General features: G+C 40.0%; 1 long non-coding RNA gene across 1 annotated transcript in view; it reads right to left on the minus strand.

The window, feature by feature from the left end:
- Window positions 1–1,911: 1,911 nt before the first annotated feature.
- Window positions 1,912–21,756, minus strand: part of LOC123388316 — a 33,219-nt gene continuing 13,374 nt past the window's right edge. Inside the window, exon 3 of the long non-coding RNA XR_006602875.1 lies at window positions 1,912–2,350. This is a non-coding gene — a long non-coding RNA (uncharacterized LOC123388316). The remainder of the gene's footprint in view (window positions 2,351–21,756) is intronic.

Raw genomic sequence — 21,756 nt, forward strand, 5'->3', positions numbered from 1 at the left:
ACACAAGCAGGGGGAGTGGGAGAGGGAGGAGGCTTCCCACCAAGCAGGGAACCCAATGAGAGGCTTGATCCCAGTACTCTGAGATTGTGACTGAGCCACCCAGATGCCCCTGTTAGTCTTTTTCTGAGGTCTCATCACAGACTTCTCTAAACAAAAGAATCCCAGATGGTTTAGTCCCACCTCACAGACACTGTGGTGTCTGTGAATATACCAACCCTTAAATTTGCTTTATTGTTTTCATCTGGAAACTCAGTTTGGGCATTCAGTGGCAGAGAACTTTACTGAGGATATGACAAGTACTGAATTTAATGAAAAACTATTATAGATCCCTTTTAAGCTGCAATATTAAAGTATTACATTTCAACTTACATTTAAGGTATAGTTGATTCTGACCCCTGGGATACCTTCTGTTGCACTTGGACCTATACAATCATGTCCAGTCATATACCAATGATATAATTAACTAATAACACATATTACATTGTTACTATGCAGCGGGGATTGTGCTCTGTTTTCCATTCATTCTCCCACCTAAAAGCCTCATACTCTCTGAGGGTTACAGATGAGGACACTAAAGCTTAGAGAGATGAAATAATTTGCATTAGTGTCTTAGAGCTAGTAAGATTTAGAATTTGAACACAGTCCCTAGTGTACTAGGAATTCATAATAATTAAAATAATATGAAGAAAACAGAGGAAAAATTGTAAAGTTGTCAACTCTACATCCTTATGAAGAAGTTAAGTCAACAAAGAGGTGATGATGTAATTAAAATGTGAGAGAAAATTTCTTAAGGTACTCAATAATTGCCTATGGTACTATATAAACTTCCTAACACGAGCCTGGCAGACTTGATACCTGCAACCCAGGCAGTAGAAGCAAGCCCATTGGTCTTTATCTTATCTCTATAAAACTGCCTCCTGTTCATTTTAAGTAAACTTTTTATTTTGAAAAGAATTTCAGAGCAACAGAAAACTTGAAGAAATAGTATAATAAAAATAGTAAAGTGATCTCTCATAAACCCTTTCACCTGGATTCACACATTAACATTTTGCCACATTGCTCCTACTCAATTTTTTTTGTTGTGATAAAATACATATAACATGACATTTACTATTTTAGCCATTTTTAAGGGTACAGTCCTGTGGAATTAAGTACATTCACTTTTTTTATTAAAGATTTTGCTTATTTGGGATGCCTGGGTGGCTCAGTTGGTTAAGCAGCTGGGATGTCCTGGGATCAAGTCCCAGATCGGGCTCCTTGCTCCGCAGGGAGCCTGCTTCTTCCTCTGACTCTCTACCTGCCACTCTGTCTGCCTGCACTTGCTCTCGCTCTCTCTCGCTCTCTCTCTCTGACAAATAAACAAATAAAATCTTAAAAAAAAAAAAAAAGCTAATGCACTTTTATTTAAAAAAAAAAGATTTTACTTATTTGTCAGAGAGAGAGAGAAAGAATTAGTGAGCACAAGCAAGGGGGAGCAGCAGACAGAGGGAGAAGCAGGCTTCCTGCTAAGCAGGGAGCCCAATGTGGGACTCGATTCCAGGACTCTGGGATCATGACCTGAGCCAAAGACAGACGCTTACCCAACAGAGCCACCCAGATGTCCCAGTACATTCACTTTGTTATGCAACCATCACGACCATCCATCCCCAGAATTTTTTCATCTTCCCAAACTAAAACTCTGTACTCATTAAACAGTTACTCCTCCATCCCCCCTCCCACCAGCCCCTGGCAACCACCATGCTACTTTCTGTCTCTATGAATTTAACAACTCTAGGTACCTCATATAAATGGAATCATACAATATTTGCCCTTTTGTGTCTGGCTTATTTCATTTAGCATAATATCCTCAAGATTCATCCATATTGTAATTTTAAAAGCATGTATAGGAATTTCCTTCCCTTTTAAGGCTGAATAGTATTCTATTATATGTACATATCACTTTTTTTTTTTTCTACTTTTAGGTAATCTCTCCACCCAACATGGGACTTGAACTCATAACGCTGAGATCAACGGTCGCATGCCCTACCAGCTGAGCCAGCCAGGTGCCCTTGTATAAATCACATTTTCTTTGTCATCCTTGTACATTTTTACCCACTTTTCTAATCTCTCCAGAGCCCCAAATTTGCCACAGATGAAGCAATGGAGCACACATGAGCAGAGCACACTGCCCCCTTCCGGCTAGCTTCATTTTCCAGCCAGCCAGTCAACCATAGGCCTTCTTACCAGCCTGAGTCTCTCTCAAATAGGCAATTCCAAACACAGTTGTGACTGCGTTATTAGCTGCAGTTTTCTGTCTTCCACCTTTTCAGATTTCAGTCTGAAGAGTTTAACTCCACTCTGAGCCACTTACCTGGAAACAGAAACAGAAAATTGTGGTATTGGGGTGGGGTGCAGGGAGAAGGTGGAATCCTTGCCTATCTGAATACTGACGGAGATTGCAATCCTTACCCTGATTATTCCTCAGAATTATTCCTCAGAGATTATTCCTCAGAAGTATTCAAATATCCATATCCCGGTAGCATCTCCTCTCCATTTTACCTTTTTATCAAGTTCCCAGGCTTTCTGTTTTACTTCCCTCCAAACTTGGCTTTCTCCATACCAGTAACTCTGGAATCCTTTGCAATCTGACTTCTCCGTCCATAAACCTAGTGCCTTGTACAGTTCCGAGCACAAAGCAGTTACTCTAAAAAGGATTGTTAATAATCGATTCTGAAAATTTCTTGTCAAATCACCTCATTAGCTTTGACCTTTACAGTATATGATGGTGTTGCTGATTCCCTCCTCTTTAAAATTCTCATTCAGTGACTCCAGGGTTCCTGGTTCTCCTCCCTCTTGCTTTCTTTCCAATCCATAACTCCCTGGAATTCGGTACTACAAGAAAAGACTTAAGAGTGATACCAACCTGCCACAGCATGGATAGAACTTGAAAACATTCTGCTAAGTGAAATAAGCCAGACATGAAAAGACAAATATTGTATTATTCCACTTACATGACGTACCTAGAGTAGGCAAACTCTTAGAAACTGAAAGCAGAAGAGTGGTTTCTGGAAGTTGTGGGGGGGAAGGAAAAGGGGAGTTATCTTAGCCAAACCCTGGATAAGAACTTGGTTTTCTTTCTGCTATAAAGAACTTCAGTGGAAGTATGGATGATAGCCGAATAACGTCTGTAGATCATATAATAGTATTGAATCAATGATCTTGATGTGAAAGAAAGAAAGAGAGAGAGAGAGAAGAAAGGAGACAATAGAGTGGTACTGAGTTAGAAAAGGGTAAAGGTATAGGCAGGGAGAGATGGGGGCCCCTCACTAGGCTGGAAACTATTCCTGGCAGGCAGAAGCTCTAAGACAGAGTGAAAAATAGATAAGGGAATAGAGCAGACCACCTGGCCCTGGATACAGAGTTGCAGTTTGGGAAGACGAAAGAGTTCTGGAGATGTACGGTAGTAATGGTTGTGTAAGGTGAATGTACTTAATGCTACTGCACTGTATACTTAAAAATGTTTAAAATGCAGATAACTGGCTGGCTCAGTTTGGGGAGCATGTGACTCTTGATCTTGGGGTTGTGAGTTCCAGCCCCACACTGGGTGTAGAGATTACTTAAAAAAAAAAGTGTTTTTTCAAATGTTTAAAATGGTAAAGTTTATATTATATGTTTTGTACTACAATTTAGGAGGTTTTTAAAAGATTTTATTTATTCATTTTTCAGAGAGAGAGAACAAGCAGGAGAGTGGCAGGCAGAGGGAGAAGCAGAATCCCCGCTGAGCAGGGAGCCTGATATGGGGCTCCATCCCCGGACCCTGGGATCATGACCTGAGCCAAAGGCAGATGCTTAACCGACTGAGCCACCCAGGCTTCTCTAGTTTAAAAGATCTTTAATGAGGGGCACCTGGGTGGCTCAGTCAGTTAAGCATCTAACTCTAGGTTTTGGCTCAGGTTGTGATCTTGTGGTCATAGGATAGAGCCCTGAGTCAGCTCTGTGATGAGCAGGGAGCCTGCTTGGGATTCTCTCTCTTCCCCTCTGCCCTGCCCCCAGCAATCCCCTGCACAAGTGCTTGTGCTCTCTCTCTGTCCCTTGCCTCTAAGAAAAAAAAATTTTAATGAGACAACACTAAATTTCAGTATTTAAAGATGAGCACCTGGGTCACAAAAAATAATAATAACAAAGAAACTATATGATTGCAATAAAAGTCAGGACTAGTGGTTAATTTTAGAGGGGTAACGGGGTTTTAACTCTTTAAGAGGCAAGCAAGGTGCTTGGAAATGTTCTATTTTTATTACCAGGGGCATTAACAGGTATATAATTTATAATTCATGCCTTTCTATGTATATATTGTACTCATTTTTATGTGTGTTATATTTCACAATAAAGATGACTTAAGTACATATCATTTGTGCTAAAACTAACAATTGGTAGAAAAGAGGGTATTTACTTAGTTTCAAAGTATCTCCCTAAAATGTATTAAATTATTACAAACATAAAGTAGTATATTTGCAGTGAAAAAAAAATTTGGTATTCACCAGCCTAATCAAGTGATTCCAGTTAATATCACCAATAATGGGATAAAATGCCATTTTGTGTCACTTGAGACGATGCACAGAGAAGGGCATAACATCACTTTAATTGTATTCCTGCCAAAAATTCATTACCTTAATCTGACCCTAAGGAGACATCAGATAAGCCTAAATTGATAGATACTGTGCAAATAACCAGCCCTTAGTTCTCAATTAGAGACATAAGAAATGGAGAGAAAGAGAGAGAGAGAGATGCCAAGATCAGGAATGACAAAGAAAGCCTGAGAAACTAATTCAGATTTGAACAGATTTGAAACCATCAAATGCAACATGATATCCAGAACCAAACCCTGGATAAGAACTTGGTTTTCGTTCTGCTATAAAGAACTTCAGTGGAAGTATGGATGATAGCCGAATAAGGTCTGTAGAGCATATAATAGTATTGAATCAATGTTATTTTCCTGATCTTGATGTGAAAGAAAGAAAGAGAGAGAGAGAAAAGAAAGGAGACAATAGAGTGGTACTGAGTTAGGAAAGGGTTAAGGTATAGGCAGGGAGAGATGGGGGCCCCTCACTAGGCTGGAAACTATTCCTGGCAGGCAGAAGCTCTAAGACAGAGTGAAAAATAGGTAAGGGAATAGAGCAGACCACCTGGCCCTGGATATTAGGGAGTATTTTTCATTGGCGGCTACACTAAAATCATAGAAAATGACCAGACCTCAAAGAGGTAAGTCATTAATGGGGCTACCAATAGTCCCTGCTCAAACCAAGATGGCAGAAAAATCTCAAGGCTACAAGTTTCCTGGTCAAGTTTTCAATAAAAGACTGGCCCTTAAAACCCTTAGTAGCAACACATTTGGGACCCCTCTCACTCTAGAGAGCTTTTTCTCTTTTTTTTCATTCTTCCTTTCTTTTTTTTTTTTTTTAAGATTTATTTATTTGACAGAGAGAGACATCGGGAGAGAGGGAACAACATCAGGGGGAGTAGGAGAGAGAAAAACAGACTCCCCACTGAGCAGGGAGCCCAGCTTGGGGCTTAATCCCAGGACTCTGGGATCATGACCTGAGCCGAGGGCAGATGCCAAACTGACTGTGCCACCCAGGGCCCCCAAGAGAGTTTTTCTTTTTCTGCTCTCACCTTCATTTAATAAACTTTCACTTCACTTCACCCTTTTCTGTCCATGAGATTCATTCTTTGACTCCCTGAGACAAGGACCCTGCCATCCTGCAACAATACCAAATAATCCAAGATCGGAGCTAAGCAGGGGTGGTACTGATGAGGGAGCAGGAGGCTGGCTGAGGACAAAGCAAAAGCTGGCACCTTGCACCCCCCCCTTCATCCGCTCCCCTCCATATGTGTAGCATTCCTCTGGCACCCCTGACTGCCATAAAATGATAAATAGTTAACTTGCTAAGATCACAATCCTACAAGACAGGAGTCTCCCTTGGTTTGCAAATATCCTTGAGATTTACAAACAAAGAAGTTACCTTATCAATAGCCCAAATTCCAAAGACACAGAACTCAGTTTCTCAAGCCTAATGTCATCCTCCCCTCCATGAAAACCGAAGGAGGCGGAGGTAGAAGGAAAAGCAAATAAAGTTAAATTTCTTCTAAACCTAAATCTCATTAACAAGGATGTTTGATGGCAGGAATGTAACATTCCACCAGGAGACTCTCAATTGTCTTTACTTAATAGTAACTAAGCCTTCAATATCCTGATAGTATTCTTTGCCCCAATAACCCTTTGTCCTCACCTACCCAACTCCTGCGTATATAACCAACCACCCCTCACAACCCGGGGCGGCCGCATCTCTGCCTGCCCACGGGTCCTGTCCCCGTGCTTTAATAAACTACCATTTTGCACCAAAGATGTCTCAAGAATTCTTTCTTGGTCATCGGCTCCGGACCTCAGCCCACCAAACCTCACCTAGGTTCTAGAACTTCATCATATGGCGCCCAACGTGGGGCTGTGAGTCTTTACATTTGGACTCTGAGCTTCGGTGCAAAATTGGTGAGTACTTTCTTTCCATTTACTCTGATTTCAGGGGCTTTTCAAGGAGTATGGTCTTATTGGAACACTTGCATGTCAATTGCTCAGGCTGTAATCCTCTAGCCCGTGGCTACTCTACGGAGAGGAGAGCGTCTGCCTTTTGGCTGTAAGCTAGTACCCTGGCCGGAATGGCAATAAGACCCAGAAATTTGATGGCCTCACTCTATTCCTGTTCTTATAGAAAGTTGTCTCTCTTGGGCACGGGACAGCCAACTAAGTCACCAGGACGGCTGCCAATCTTAAGACTCCCGTGTGAGGTTTCCTCCTGATTGATCTAATGTGATCCCCTCCACATGCCCGGTCTAGCCACTTCTGGCCGCGGGACCTCCACTGGGAGCCGGCCGAAACCAGTACCCGATTGAATTAAAACGCAACCGGGGACCGTTTCCTAGGGAAGTTGGCTGTACGGACCACATGTGTTGGAATGTCGCTTAGACCATGATGGATTTCAGTCTTTACTGTTTCTCGTCAGTGTCTTCTGCAAACCGCCTATGAAATTGAGTAATTTCCCCTTGCCAAAACTTCTCTAGCGTTTTTGTGGGTTAATATGGCAAAACAGTATGCAGTCTTCAGGACATACGATAGCATGGCACAAGCGTTTTAGTCCATTCACCAGGCACCCATCTGTAGCCTAGGATGCGATGGGGAAGTGGAGGGACGCCGGCACCCCTCCAGGGCCTCTTAGGGCAGGAATGCCTTCTAGGGAAGGCAGGATGGTGATCAATAGCGATATCTTGAGGGACGCCTCTGGTCGCTTTTGACACACAGGAACCTCTGACATATCCTGCGTGGGACGCTACCCAGGAGTCAGGGGGGATTTGGTAATGGACCTTCTTTACTTTTCTGGAAGCATGGCCTCAGTAGGCTTCCTCAGTTCCCAAGGACTCTACCTTGGGGTGCCTTTTAACCCACTGGAAATAATTTGGATTGCAAAACTTAGGAAAGGACCGAGCTCCTGCAACACTGCATGGCCTCAGTGGGATCTATCAGTTAGATCTCCTCTGCAGGAAGCAGGGCAAATGGACCTAGGGTGCCTGCATTGCTCATACCTAGGCCTTCATTGCTCTGCACCAGGACCCCAGACTAAGGGGCTTTTGCGGAATGTGTTTGCCCAAATGAGTCATCTAGTAAACTTTCTCCTGACATATTGGATGGTAATTACGTAAATAAGCCTTCTTCTAGTAAACCCAGGTTGCTGGGCCATCCCTAGCAAAGGGGATTCTGGCTTTATTTCTCTCTGTTACTCCTAATAGATGTGGGGGCTTCTCCCTCACTCACGTCCCGTGTTAATGGCTATAACTGGAGCCAACTGGGGTTGGTCTAACTCGAGACAGAGACTATAAGGAATATTCCCAAGCAGCTGCCGAAACTCTCTTTGTTTCGGGGAAGTTTCCCTGTGTTCTCTGGCCTGACTTGGACTGCCTAACCCCTCCCCCCTTGCTGGTGGGAAAGCATGGCGTCTGCTCCTCTGTTGGGGCTTATGAGCTCTGAAACCGGGAATCCCTTCTCTGCTTCCTGGCAGCACTTTGTTTCCTCTGTTTTCCCCTTCTGTTTCTGCACCAAGGCGCGTGCAACCTGCATGACTAGCCTCTAGATCATGCACCACGGCTCCTTCTCTCTTCACTGTCAAGGAGCAAGAAGAACACCCCCACTCCAGATCTTCCCACGCATGTCTCAGGTAAACATTCAAAGTGGAGTGGGCCCAGGTGGAACATAAATCACTATTGGAACTAAGTTAAGTTTGTTGGTTTAATTAAGAAAGACGTGTCTTTTAAGTTATCAGCAGTAAATGTGAAACTTGGAAGTTTACTGAAGGTTAAATGAGCTTGTGTTATTAAAATTTGTTAGCAAAGAAATGACTAAACTGATGGTTAATTGTCTGTCTCAAAGTTCTAATGGGTAATTGCTGAAGTAGCTTTCAAAGTCTTTGGTAACCTGAAAGTTTTAAAGTTTTGCTTGGATGACAAATGGAATTAAATTGTGGACAGCTAGGTCTTAACCAAACAGGATAAAATGCTAAGTCGTTAATTACTGAATGTAGGTTTGTGCTTTTGACTTCTTACTGCAAAGAAACTAAGAGTATTTAAATCTGTTGGTAAACTTGTTTTCTACTTAACTGATTCATAAATTGCCACCTGAAGAATTCTGTTGTAACAGTTCACAATTGGTTAATAACTAAAGGTGTTTCTAAGAATACAAAGTTCTGCTTAGTGTAACTAAGACTGATGGAAATAAAGGGAAACTGTATGTAGGAAAGTAGGAGATATGTAAGAAAGATTTAAGGAATGGGAATACATTTTGTTGAAGGTAAAGGAAGGTAATTTTGTCCTAAATGAGATGGTTGTTTAGAAGGAAATGGCTTGGGACAAAACCTGAATGCAAAGGAAAGTTGTAGAAGGTTTGTGAAGGGAAATCTTCAGAAAAGGAATTTTAGCTATGGTCAAGAATGGATTAAGATCGAAATGAATGGGTACATTGGTACAAGACTGAAATTGTCTCTGTTCAAAAGGACAATGTTTTCTTAGATCAATTGATCTGCTGTTAAGAAAATGTAAATGGTTTTCTCTTTGCCAGCCCAGAAAACCTAGTTTCTATGTTTTGTTTTATCAGGTGCTTAACATCCCTAATTATATTTAGGCATGTGCTTCAAAACTTTCTAAGATCTTAGCAAATGTTGACAAGATTTAAATCGTAAATCTCTTTAACTCAGGCTTTTCCTTGGTATGTGAAGTTGCTCATGAATTACTACTGAACCAATGATAAACCTTGGGTTACATTTGGGAAAATGCTATAACTATTCTAGAGATTCTACACACTTCCTAAAGTTTTAATGTTTTGAGAGATCATCGCTTGATACTGTAATTATGGAAATGTTATGTATCACAGAAATAACCTGATTTCCTTGCAGCTAAATTGTAAACTCCTGTGTCTCTTTAGCTCTAACCATACCCACTCTGAATTTTTGTCATTTATAATTGTTTTAATTCTCTTGTAAAATTATCTTCAAGGAGATTCCTATAAAGGACTTTCAGGACAAATATAGATATTTGATATGCTTGAAAATCCTAAAACTGAAATGGGTAAGAATTTCCAAAACTGACTAAAGCCGCATTCACCAGAATTAGTAGCATGGGACTAAATTAACTAAAAGATTATAGTGTTGTGGGCGCCTGGGTGGCTCAGTGGTTAAGCCGCTGCCTTCGGCTCAGGTCATGATCTCAGGGTCCTGGGATCGAGTCCCGCATCGGGCTCTCTGCTCAGCAGGGAGCCTGCTTCCTCCTCTCTCTCTCTCTGCTTGCCTCTCTACCTACTTGTGATTTCTCTCTGTCAAATAAATAAATAAAGTCTTTAAAAAAAAAAAAAGATTATAGTGTTGTGTCTCTTAATGTTTTGTCTTACTTTAAACATTGCTGGTTCTTTAATGTTTGCTCTTCCAGACTAGGGATACTTTTTCTTAAGTTATCTGTAACTTATAGAGATGTAAAAGTGCTCAAAGCATTCAAGCTTTTCTCTCTATCTGAACCCTCTGAAACCAAAAGGTCTTAGTAAGTATTCTTTCTTCCATGGCAATCAGTCATTTGCATAAGTCCAATAAGAATCTATTCTCCTTATAACAGGAAAGAATTGGAAACACGGGTTATTTTACCAAGGCTTTGACTGGGATGTCATATTTGAAAAGACTCAGATATGACCAGACAGCTTAAAGGAACTAAGGTTGACTTTATGAAACCTGGAGCCATAAAGCCCCTTGGGACTGTTGGCCTGATACCTTGCTTACAGAGTTCCCAGCAGCCTCACCAGGTGAGTAAAGAATGTCACTCCTTGGTAGGTGAGGTCTCGGGAAGAGGAATTCGCCCAAAGGTATTGCAGACATGCCTCATGGCAAGTACAGGGCTTGGCTTCTGGCCCAGAGAGGCTACTAAAAGTTCAACCTAGAGATTCCTTATACAAAGTTCCAGCAAAGCAGATTCTAAAAGATCTATTGATCACACTCACTGTTCTTGCTGAGCTTATGTAAATAATGGGCCAAGTTTGTTAAAACTGGACCTGTGTCACAAGTGAATTAGTCCTGATTTGGCTATCACTGGAAATGAGGGTTACTTTAGAGAGAAAAATTATGTTTCGGTAACACACCTTTATGGATATTAAATTCTAGATTTGATTGTCTTTAAATGTTTGTTTACCTAAGCTAAACAATTTGAGGTAAACTTCAGAGAAGTTGCACAATAGCTTCTTTAGTCGATCTTATTATTTTGTGGATATATGAACAAGACCCCACAGCACATGATTAAACAACTGGAAAATGGGATTGATTCCCCTACAATTGTATAACTTAACTAACACCTTATGTGTGGCTGGGATAATGAAATTGCCTAAAAGCCAGCCTATTGCACTCCATAGGATTAACTATGGACTTGTGGAGATAATGGATGACCCCACTTTCTTTATGAGTGGATTGGATGATCCATGGGGGACTCCCCTTATCTCTTGACAAGTTTTCTCACTTGCCAATGATCCTCTGTAATCAGGATATTGTTAAGGCTGGACCACTCAAAGGTCGTCTTATTGGTTTCATCCCTTAGTCATATTTATCCTAGAGGCCACCTCTGTTTAGGTGCGATTGCAAACAGATGCTTTAGCTAAGCATAGAACAGCCCTAATAAAAGAGCCTCAAAGCTCACTATGGGACAGTCCTTGACTGTGATGATGTCACATCAGGTCCAGATTTGTCTTAGAAGTCAAAGACCACCAATGGATGATGGAGGCCCACTTATTAAATACTGGGCTACATTAACAGATATGCCAAAAATAAAAACTTGTCAAACTTTAAACCTAGTTACCTGTATGCCTGAACCTGACCACTGTACTTCTTTCTCTATAGAGCAAAAAAGGTTATTGATCTTGCTTACTCTATTTGTCCAGATTTAAGATGCCCCTGTTAAAAATATGAATGACAGTTGGTTTTCTGATGACAGTAGTTTTCATAGAAAGAATAAGAAAAGCTAGGTGTGCCATAGTGCTCACTAGCACTTTGCAATTGCCAAAGTCTAAGAATTAACATTTATACTGACTCCAAATAAGCTTTCCTGGTACTACATGCCCTTGGAGCTATTTGGAAGGAAAGGAGATTGCTGTCAAGCCTTAACTCCCTAATCAAATATGGGCCTAAGTTACAAAACCCTCCTTATCGCTAAGTTCCTGGTTTGAAGGAGGGCTATGGCCAAATCTCCTTTTCGGGCTTCTCATTCGTATCGCCTTATTAACCTTAATATGTTGCTTTGTTCCATGTTTCTCTACTTGGTGCCGAGACTCCATTGCTACAATGACTACACCACGACAAACGATCCTTGTCGCGCGCGAGGACGCCTCTTCACTGTCAGCGCTGGATTCAGCTGCCTCCACCTTTTGTAACTCCCTTATACGTTCCTACCCTGATCAATATTGACCCGAGCAGGTAGGGACAGCTCTACGCCCCTATTCAGCACGAAGAAGTTACAGAAGATGAGACCTTCCACCTTCAACCACCTTAAAGATTTAAGGGTCAAAATTGTTCAGGGGGGAATGATGAGGGAGCAGGAGGCTGGCTGAGGACAAAGCAAAAGCTGGCACCTTGCACCCCCCCCTTCATCCGCTCCCCTCCATATGTGTAGCATTCCTCTGGCACCCCTGACTGCCATAAAATGATAAATAGTTAACTTGCTAAGATCACAATCCTACAAGACAGGAGTCTCCCTTGGTTTGCAAATATCCTTGAGATTTACAAACAAAGAAGTTACCTTATCAATAGCCCAAATTCCAAAGACACAGAACTCAGTTTCTCAAGCCTAATGTCATCCTCCCCTCCATGAAAACCGAAGGAGGCGGAGGTAGAAGGAAAAGCAAATAAAGTTAAATTTCTTCTAAACCTAAATCTCATTAACAAGGATGTTTGATGGCAGGAATGTAACATTCCACCAGGAGACTCTCAATTGTCTTTACTTAATAGTAACTAAGCCTTCAATATCCTGATAGTATTCTTTGCCCCAATAACCCTTTGTCCTCACCTACCCAACTCCTGCGTATATAACCAACCACCCCTCACAACCCGGGGCGGCCGCATCTCTGCCTGCCCACGGGTCCTGTCCCCGTGCTTTAATAAACTACCATTTTGCACCAAAGATGTCTCAAGAATTCTTTCTTGGTCATCGGCTCCGGACCTCAGCCCACCAAACCTCACCTAGGTTCTAGAACTTCATCAGTACTAACCAAAACTACAAGAAAATTTTACCTGAACCCAACATAGGAATAGGATGAGAGCAAGAAAAGGAATATTCTTAGAGCCTTTGGAAACTGCCAGGAATGAGAGCCAGGATGGCAATGAGAAAATGAGAAAAGTCATCTTGCACATTAAAACAAAAACAAAAACAAAAAGCTATTCCTGAACTCTTAAGTCCCAATGGGGTGAATGTTCTGGAGCTGAGAAATATAAGAAAATAAAACACTTCAGTGGACAAGGACACCAAGCTAATTCCTGTTCATGCATGGGTGACTAAGCCATGAAATATTTACTCCTCTGAGGTAAGTGTGTGTATATATAAGATCATATACATGGTGTCAATTTTGTATCCTACTCCCCATATCACTATGTCATATTGCCCTTCATGCCACTCTTTGTCTCCATCCTCTCTCTGTACTTTTTTTTCAAGTACTATTATTATTTTTAAAGATTTTGTATATTTCTTTATTTGAGGGTTGGGGAAGGAGGATCAGAGGGAGCGGGAGAGGGGGGGAGGAAAGAATCTCATTTAGGTTCTGTACTGAGGGTAGAGCCCAACACAGGACTCCTTCTCACATCCCTGAGATCATGACCTGAGCTGAAACCAAGAGTCAGATGCTTAACCTACTGAGCCACCCAGGCACCCCTTTAGTTATTATTTTAATTACAGTATAGTTAACATGCAGTGTTAAATTTGTTTCAGGGGGCGCCTGGGTGGCTCAGTTGGTTAAACGTCTGTCTTCAGCTCAGGTATGATCCCAGGGTCCTGGGATTGAGCCCGGAGCTGGGCTCCCTGCTCTGCGGGAAGCCTGCTTCTCCCTCTCCCACTTCCCGCCACTTGTGTTCCGTCTCTCACTGTCTCTCTGTCAAATAAATAAATAAATCTTTTTTTTTTTAAAGATTTTATTTATTCATTTGACAGACAGAGATCACAAGTAGGCAGAGAAGCAGGCAGAGAGAGGAGGAAGCAGGCTCCCTGCTGAGCAGAAAGCCCGATCATGACCTGAGCCAAAGGCAAAGGCTTTAACGCACTGAGCCACCCAGGTGCCCCTAAATAAATAAATCTTAAAAAAAAAAAAATGTGTACTCTTAATCCCCTTCACCTATTTCACCCATCCCCCACCCACCTCCTCTCTGTTTGTTCTCTGTAGTTAAGAGTCTGTTTTTCTGGTTTGTCTCTTTTTTTCTGGTCCTCTGTTTCTTAAATTCCACAGATGAGTGAAATCATATGGTATTCATCTTTCTCTGACTGACTTATTTAGCTTAGCATAATACACTCTAGATCCATCTATGTTGTTGCAAACGGCAAGATTTCATCCTTTCTTACGGCTGAGTAATGGCCCATTGTATATATATACTTCTTTATCCATTCATCTATTGATGACCCTTGGGCTGCTTCCATAATTTAACTATTGTAAATAATGCTACATAAACATAAGGGTGCATATATCTTTTCAAATTAGTGTTTCACATTCTTTAGGTAAATACCCAGTAGTGGAATTACTGGATCATATGGTAGTTCTATTTTTAGTTTTTTGAGAAACCGCCATACTGTTTTCCATAGTGGCTGCTTCAGTTTGCATTCCCACCAACAGAGCATGAGTGTTCCTTTTTCCCCACATCCGCATCAACACTTGTTTCTTGTGTTTTTTATTTTAGCCACTCTGTCAGATGTAAGATGGTATCTCACTGTGGTTTTTGCCTTGCATTTTCCTGTTGATGAGTGATGCTGAGCATCTTTTCATGTGTCTGTTGGCCATCTGTATGTGTTTTTTGGACAAATGTCTGTTCAAGACTTCTGCCCATTTTTAAATTGGATTACTTGGGTTTTTTGGTGTTGAGTCTATAAGTTCTTTTTTTTTATTTTTTTATTTTTTTTAAAGATTTTATTTATTTATTTGACAGAGAGAGATCACAAGTAGGCAGAGAGGCAGGCAGAGAGAGAGAGAGGAGGAAGCAGGCTCCCTGCCGAGCAGAGAGCCGATGTGGGACTCGATCCCAGGACCCCGAGATCATGACCTGAGCCAAAGGCAGCGGCTTAACCCACTGAGCCACCCAGGCGCCCAAGTTCTTTTTTTTTTTTTTTTTTAAGATTTTATTTATTTATTTATCAGAGAGAGAGAGTGCACACACAATCAAGGGAAGCAGCAGGCAGAGGGAGAAGCAGGCTTCCTGCTGAACACTGAGCCTAATGTGGGATTCAATCCCAGGACCCTGGGATCATGACCTGAGCTGAAGGCTGACTCTTAAAGAACTGAGCCACCCCTATGTCCCATATAAATTCTTTATATATTCTGGATACTAACCTTTTATTGGATATGTCATTTGCAACTATCTTCTACCATTCAATAGGTTGCCTTTTGGTTTTGTTGATGTTTTCCTTTTTTGTGCAAAAGCTTTTTTATTTGGATAGAGTCCCAATAGTTTAGGTTTGCTTTTGTTTCTCTTGCCTCAGAAGACATATCTAGAAAAGTGTTGCTATGGCCCATGTCAGAGAGATTACTGCCTGGGCTCTCTTCTAGGATTTTTATGGTTTCAGGTCTCAGATTTAGGTTCTTAATCCATTTTGAGTTTATTTTTGTGTACGGTGTCAGAAAGTAGTCCAGTTTGGATCTTTTGCATGTAGCTGTCCAGTTTTCCCAGCACCATTTATTGAAGAGATGTTTTGCCATTGCATATTCTTGCCTCCTTTGTCAAAGATTAATTGACCATATAATCATGATTTTGTTTCTCCTCTGTACTGTCTTAGATAGGGCTGGATCCCAAAGGCTGATTTAGGCTATACAGAGCCAGTGTGCTAATTAGCAAGAGCTACAGTAACACACTTTGGCCCTGCTAACATATAAGCCCATCAGTATAGGGAGTCTCATGAAACTGAAGCCAGAAAATCCATAGCACTGATCAGAAATTTCTTTACAAACTCTAGTTCACTTATTGATTGTAAGTCAGTTATATGCAAGACACCAGAATGGTGGTAGTGGAAGGAGAGCAATATATAAGGATGATTATGACATTAATTCCCACAGTGTGCCTGGGTGGCTCAGTCGGTTAAGCATCTGACTCTTTATTTTGGCTCAGGTCATGATCTCAGGGATGTGAGATTGAGCTCTGCCTCAGCTCCATGGTCAGCAGGTAGTCTGCTTAAGATTCTCTTTTTCCCTCGCTCTCTACCTCTCCCCACACCTCACTCCCTCTTTAAAATAAATAAGTAGGGGCGCCTGGGTGGCTCAGTGGGTTAAGCTGCTGCCTTCGGCTCAGGTCATGATCTCAGGGTCCTGGGATCGAGTCCCGCATCGGGCTCTCTGCTCAGCAGGGAGCCTGCTTCTCTCTCTCTCTCTGCCTGCCTCTCTGACTACTTGTGATTTCTCTCTGTCAAATAAATAAATAAAATCTTAAAAAAAAAAAGTCTTAAAATAAATAAGTAAATCTGTTTTTTTAAGAGTCCATTCATTTATTTGACACAGAGAGAGAGAGAGCATAAGCAGAAGAAGCAGCAAAGGGAGAGGGAGAAACAGGCTGCCCACCGAACAGAGAGCCCAACATGGGGCTCGATCCCAGGACCTGGGATCATGACCAGAGCATAAGCAGATGCCTAACTGACTGAGCTACCCAGGTGCCCCAAATAAGTAAATCTTAAAAATAAATAAATAAATAAATAAATAAATAAATGTGTGTGTGTGTGTGTGCGTGTATTTCCCACATTTATATATATAATATGTAAATATATTACAGTAACTATAATACAGAATACAATAAAAGTATTATAGGAGTTCAGAGAGGAAAGAAATCAAAAGTGATAGTTTTTTTTTTTTAAAGATTTTATTTATTTATTTGACAGACAGAGATCACAAGTAGGCAGAGAGGCAGGCAGAGAGAGAGGAGGAAGCAGGCTCCCTGCTGAGCAGAGAGCCCGATGTGGGACTCGATCCCAGGACCCCGAGATCATGACCTGAGCCGAAGGCAGCGGCTTAACCCACTGAGCCACCCAGGCGCCCCAAAAGTGATAGTTTTAATCATATTTATATTGAATATTTATGGAGCACTTACTATGTTTACTCTTGTTCCTTCTTTGATCTAATCCAAACTCATTGCTATAAATGTCATTACAGGTTAATGACTCCCAACTTTATATCTTCAGCCTAGACCTATCTCCCAAATCCCAAATTTATATATCTAACTGCCTATTCAGTATCTCCATTTGGAGTTCAAATGACATCTCAAATTCAATATGCTTAAAATTTAACTCATCTTTTCTATTAAACCTGCTCCACTTGCAGCCTTCCCCATCTCAGTGATGGGGATGAAACTTCATCCTTCCTGCTGCTTATAACAAAAAGCTTAGAGATATTCTTTTTATTTTTTAATAGAAAAAGAAAATAAATAACCATGTACTTATCAACCAACTTCAACAATTATCAACAAACATCCAGTCTTGTTTTTTTCCCACTTCTTTTCCCAACTGATTTTTTTTTTTTTTTTTTTTTAAAGATTTTTTTTTTTTTTTATTCGACAGAGAGAGATCACAAGTAGGCAGAGAGGCAGGCAGAGAGAGAGGAGGAAGCAGGCTCCCTGCTGAGCAGAGAGCCCGATGCGGGACTCGATCCCAGGACCCTGAGATCATGACCTGAGCCGAAGGCAGTGGCTTAACCCACTGAGCCACCCAGGCGCCCCCAACTGATTATTTTTAAGCAAATTCCAGATACCATATAATTTCATCCATAAATACTTGTATTTGTTTGTAAAATATAGAGAATCTTTTAAAAATATCACTAACACAGGGCGCCTGGATGGCTCAGTGGGTTAAGCCGCTGCCTTCGGCTCGGGTCATGATCCCGGGATCCTGGGATCGAGTCCCGCATCGGGCTCTCTGCTCAGCAGGGAGCCTGCTTCCTCCCCTCTCTCTGCCTGCCTCTCTGCCTACTTGTGATCTCTCTCTGTCAAATAAATAAATAAATAAATAAATCTTTAAATAAATAAATAAATAAATAAATAAATAATAAAAATAAAAATATCACTAACACAAAGAAAATTAACAGCAATTTCTTAATGTTACCAAATATATAGTGTTCAAATTTCTCCAATTCTCTCTCTCTCTCTCTTTTTTTTTTTTGCAGTTCCAAAACAAGATTTACACATTGCATTTGGATGATTCTTTTATTAGCTACCCTTTAATCTGTAAATCTCTCCTCATTTTTATTTCTTGCAATTTATACATTTGTTGATGAAACTAGGTCATTTGTTCTGTAAAATTTCCAGTAGTGTGGGTTTCTTTTTATTGCATCCCCATGGTGTCATCTGATGTATTTCTTTGTCTCTTCTTATTTCCTATATCTAGGCAGTTAGATATAGAGTTGTTATGATTTATGTTCCATTTTTTCTTTTTTGGCAAGAATATTTCATAGGTGCTATCATTTACTTCCTATTGCATCTTTTTTTTTTTAATTTAAATTCAATTAGCCAACATATACTACATCACTAGTTTCTTCCTATTGCATCTTATCAGGAGACATATAACATCTTGTTGAATGTATTTTTATTTTGTTACAATTGATAAGTAGGCTCAAATGTGATTTTTTTTTTTTTTACTTGATAGTTTAGCAGTCATAGGTAAGCATTACCTAGGTGTATTATTTCACTAAGAGCTGCAAAATAGTGATATTCTAATTTTAACATACTGTCTTCATTTATTAGCTGGAATTCTCTTGTAACTAAGAAATTTTCCTTCATCAAACATTTGATTACATAAGGAAAGGCAGAATAAATGCTTGATTCTTTCTTTTGATTTGCTAGTTTTCAAATTGATGACTTGAGCTTCTCGACATAATAGAGAATAGTTCTCCAAATGATGAAATTCCTTAGCATTCTCCAAAAATGACCAATGAGATTTTTGTTTTTAGTCTCATTATGAACTCATGAATTTTAACACATTTAGCATATCCAATACATTGCAGTTATTGCTCATTTTGAAATGCATATCATCACATCTTTGGACTGTGGAAATCCCTTCAGATTAGCTCCAGAGTCGTTCTGACTCTATTCCAGTGGTCTTTGATAGCTTGCTTGTTCTCTGTTGTAAGAAGATGTTCCAAGTTCACCTTGTTAATTTCCTGCTGCAGATCTGGAATCAGATGTTCTGAGAAGCCTTGGTTCGTTTTAGTAGTAAATCACATTTGGAGACCACAGTTTGGATGGTTGGAAAGCTTATTGCTAACATTGGATTGGTCACTGTTCTGCTTTTTCCAATTAAATTTTAGGATTTCAGGGATTTTACCAAAGTTTCTTGATCTTATATTTGTATCTCTCTTATGATTAACAACTTGGTTCCTGATAAGGTTAACATTATCTTTAATCTTTATTCTGTTCTCTTTCTCTATATATATATAAAATCATTTCAGAAAAATGCCAATATTATTACTAATGAGACAATGAAAAAAAGTTTAGCATTCCTCTCCAGTTTAATTTTTTCCTTAAGGTACATCTCATAAAAAATGTACAGTTAAGACTTATGCTACAACATGGATGAATCTTGAAGACGTTATGCTACAGAAAATAAGTTGCTCACAAGAAGACAAATCCACTTATATGAAGTACTTATATACCTTACATAATTATATAGAGTAGTCAGAATCATAGAGGCAGAAAGTAAAATGGTGGCTGCCAAGATATGGGGAGAGAGGAGGAATGGGGAGGTTTGATTTAATGGGTACAGAGTTTCTGTCTTATGAAATAAAAAGAGGAATAGAGATGGTGATGGTTGCACAATACTATGAATATATTTAGTGTTACTGAACAAGACACTTAAAATAGGCTATAATGGGGAAAAAATGGCTACAATGGTAAATTTTATGTGTATTTTACAATAAAAAATTTTAAAACCAGTACAGTTAAATTAGTGTATTTTAGAGTCATTTGAAATAATTCTACTAATTTAATGCAGTGGTTAATTTATTTCATTTTGTTTTTTTATTTTTAGTGACTATTTTTACTTTTTTAACTAAGATTAAATTCATTTTTTAAATTTATTTTTTAATTCATTTTTTCAATTTTTGAAATGAATGAATGAATTTTGAAATGAATGATTTTTTTCAATTCATTTTTAAATTCATTTTTTAAATTTATTTTTTATTTAAGATTTTTATTTATTTATTTGACAGAGAGAGATCACAAGTAGGCAGAGAGGCAGGCAGAGAGAGTGGAGGAAGCAGGCTCCCTGCCGAGCAGAGAACCCGAAGTGGGGCTCAATCCCAGGACCCTGGGATCATGACCTGAGCCGAAGGCAGAGGCTTTAACCCACCGAGCCACCCAGGCGCCCCAAGATTAAATTTAAATACAATGAAATGCACAGTGCTTAGTCGTAAAATGTGATGAGTTTTAACAAATGTATCTGTGAAACATACATATCAATCAAGATATAAAATATTTTCTTCATTTCAGAGAGTTGCAACCATATATCAGACAAGTTAGATTTTAAACCAAAGACCATAATAAGAGATGAGGAAGGACACTATATCAAACTAAAAGGTTCTATCCAACAAGAAGTTCTAACAATTTAAAATATCTATGCCCCTAACATGGGAGCAGCCAATTATATAAGTCAATTAATAATGAAATCAAAAAATACATCAACAATAATACAATAATAGTAGGGGACTTTAACACCCCCTCACTGAATGGACAGATCATCTAAGCAAAAGATCAGTGAGGAAATAAGGGCTTTAAATGACACACTAGACCACATGGACATCACAGATATATTCAGAACATTCCATCCCAAAGCATCAGAATACACATTTTTCTCTAGTGCACATGAAACATTCTCTAGAATAGATCACATCCTGGGTCACAAATCAGGTCTCAACCAGTACCAAAAGACCGGGATCATTCCCTGCATATTTTCAGACCACAATGCTTTAAAACTCAAACTCAGGGGACACCTGGGTGGCTCAGTTGGTTAAGTGGCTGCCTTCGGCTCAGGTCATGATCCCAGCGTCCTGGGATCGAGTCCCACATCGGGCTCCTTGCTCGGCGGGGAGCCTGCTTCTCCCTCTGTCTCTAGCCTGCCACTCTGTCTGCCTGTGCTTGCGCTCTGTATCTCTCTCTCTCTCTCTAACAAATAAATAAAAACCTTTTAAAAAAAAAACTCAAACTCAGTCACAAGAGGAACGTTGGAAAGAATTCAAATACATGGAGGTGAAAAAGCATCCCACTAAAAAATGAATGGGTCAAACAGGAAATTAAAGAAGAATTAAAAAAATTCACAGAAACAAATAGAAATGAAAACATGACTGTTCAAAATCTTTGGGATGCAGCAAAGTGGTCCCAAGAGGAACATATATAGCAATACAAGCCTTTCTTAAGAAACAAGAAAGGTCTCAAATACCCTAAACCAAAAGGAGCTGAAGAAAAAACCACAAATAAAGCCTACACCCAACAGAAGAGAAATAATAAAGATCAGAGCAGAAATCAATGAAATAGAAACCAAAAAACAGTAGAACATATCAATGAAAGTAGGAGCTGGTTCTTTGAAAGAATTAATAAGATCAATAAACCCCTGGCCAGACTTATCAAAAAGAAAAGAGAAAGGAATCATGAATGAAAGAGGAAAGATCACAACTGACACCAAAGAAATACAATTATAAGAACATATTATGAGCAACTATATGCCAACAAACTAGACAATCCAGAAGAAATGGATGTATAAACTACAAAAACTGGGTGCCTGGGTGGCTCCGTTGGTTAAGCCACTGCCTTCATCTCAGGTTGTGATCCCGGAGTCCTGGGATCAAGTCCCACATCGGGGTCCCAGCTCCAAAGAGAGTCTGCTTCTCCCTCTGACCTTTCCCCCTCTCATGTTCTCTCTCATTCTCTCTCCCTCAAATAAGTAAAATAAAATCTTTAAAACAAAACAAACAAACAAACAAAAACTACCAAAACTGAA

Source organism: Mustela putorius, unplaced genomic scaffold (genome assembly GCF_011764305.1).
Source record: "Mustela putorius furo isolate JIRA1106 unplaced genomic scaffold, ASM1176430v1.1 tig00003898_pilon_pilon_pilon, whole genome shotgun sequence".
Classification (NCBI taxonomy): Eukaryota; Metazoa; Chordata; class Mammalia; order Carnivora; family Mustelidae; genus Mustela; species Mustela putorius.